The 1,766-nt window shown below is 45.6% G+C and overlaps 1 protein-coding gene across 2 annotated transcripts in view; it reads right to left on the reverse strand.

Annotated features, from left to right (window-relative positions):
- SNCAIP (synuclein alpha interacting protein) overlaps positions 1-168 on the reverse strand; it is a 155,500-nt gene extending 155,332 nt beyond the window's left edge. For both annotated transcript variants that reach the window (XM_032425044.1, XM_032425041.1), the window contains exon 1: positions 60-168. The gene's annotated coding sequence lies outside the window, so the exon portion shown is untranslated. The remainder of the gene's footprint in view (positions 1-59) is intronic.
- Positions 169-1,766: the final 1,598 nt, after the last annotated feature.

Raw genomic sequence — 1,766 nt, forward strand, 5'->3', positions numbered from 1 at the left:
CCCCCCCCCCCCCCCCCGGCTCGGCGGCCTCTCCCCCTGGAAATGAAATCCCCCCTCACCGGGATCCACGCGTCAGCCGCTGCCACCTCATTGGTCCCCAAACCAGTCCGGCGGTCCAGCCTGAACCAGGAGAAGGGACTCGGGGAGGGGAAACGGAAGGTGGGCACAGTCCTGGGACACTGCTGAGCTTGAAAAGCCTTTGGCAGAGGATGTGGCGCTGGCACGGAGTCCTCGCCCCCACTCCTCCCTCCCGCTCGCGAGGCTCGCCCCCTCCAGGACTTCGCCAAGGAGTGGATGGCAAGGGAGCTTGGCTCGGACTGTCCTTTGCTCCGGCGTGGGTGCTGGATGGAGACTTCGGTCTGAAATAATGGCTTTTTAATTCGACAACGTTTACTATTCCACGGGCCCTACAGTAATATTAACTTCACTTTTACCGTCTTTTTCTTAATGGGAGGCGGGGTTGGGGGGGGGGGGTAGTTGGATGAGGCGTGTGAGCAAGCCGGCAGTGGTGACTGCCTCTTTCCTTCCTTATTTCCGAAATGAAATCAGGGAGAGTGGAAGCATTTATGGTAACATTGGCTCAGGACCATCTGTCTTTTGCCCTTTGGAAAGCTTTAAATGGTTTTTAAGAAATCTCTTTCCCAGGAGAGATGACTCGGAGAAGTTCACTCAGCAGAGCTATTGAGGGCCACTCTTTTGCTCCAGGGTGTGGCAGCTTGCCTGATGTTGCCCCAGAGAAAAGTGCGAGGAAGCAAGTTCTCGTCCATCCATCCTCTTTGTTCCCTTGCCAGTTCCAAGGGAGCGAGAGTGGCGCCACGATCCTGGGAAACTCCGCGCTTATCTGCGTTAATGGCACTGGGGATATGTAGCATGTGTGAGCCTGTCATTGAAAATACATCATCGATAATATATTTACTACACAGAATAAAGATAATGTACCATATATTAATAGCATATAATGTATTGTTGCATATGTTAATAATAATATATATTTAATACATAGCAAACCGAAACGATCTGGTTGTTTAAAAACTGGAGTTCTCTGGGCGACTGGTGTAATACTGTACACAGTGCCTATAGAATCCTTGGGCCTCTGTTGGCAGGAAAGAGGCAAACTGTAGGATTAGGAGGACATGGCCAGCAATCCTGTCTAGACCTGTTTGGACACGTACAATAATTACTGAAATGAGGACTACCTTGAAGGCCAGCAGAAGACATTTCACATGCTTTTAATTTGATTTCCTATTGAGAAACAAAATTTCTCTCTCTCCGCTTTTTGATATCAACAGCCAAGATTGTGTCCTGCAGTGTTGTAATTTGTTTATTGTAATTGATCATGTATAAGACATCAAGTACATGCGTGGAAAGTGGCTTCACAATTTTAAAAACACACATTATCCCTCAGTAGAAAAATATAAAATCAGATGACATCATATGGCACTAAAAATACTTGAAAATATTGGGCTTAATTCATTCACATCTGGTTAAAATAAAAATACTGTTTTTTGTGTTTTCCTTTTTTTTTTTGCCTAGTATAAACTCTGAGAAAAGCACATCTTGCTTCCATCCAGTAGATATGGATGGAAATTGGTGTCATCCTTGACGTGGTCTATAGAGAGCCTAGTTCCACTGCCATCTTGTTAAGTATTTTGACATTTTAAAAATCAGATTTTGATGTAGCAAAGGAGTAATTTGTTGGAGAATAATAAATGGGCATCTTTTTCCCACTACCCTGAATGTCTACTAGCTCTAACAGTGAGCCAGGT

This window comes from Phoca vitulina, unplaced genomic scaffold, assembly GCF_004348235.1.
Source record: "Phoca vitulina isolate PV1807 unplaced genomic scaffold, GSC_HSeal_1.0 scaffold32, whole genome shotgun sequence".
Taxonomy (NCBI): Eukaryota; Metazoa; Chordata; class Mammalia; order Carnivora; family Phocidae; genus Phoca; species Phoca vitulina.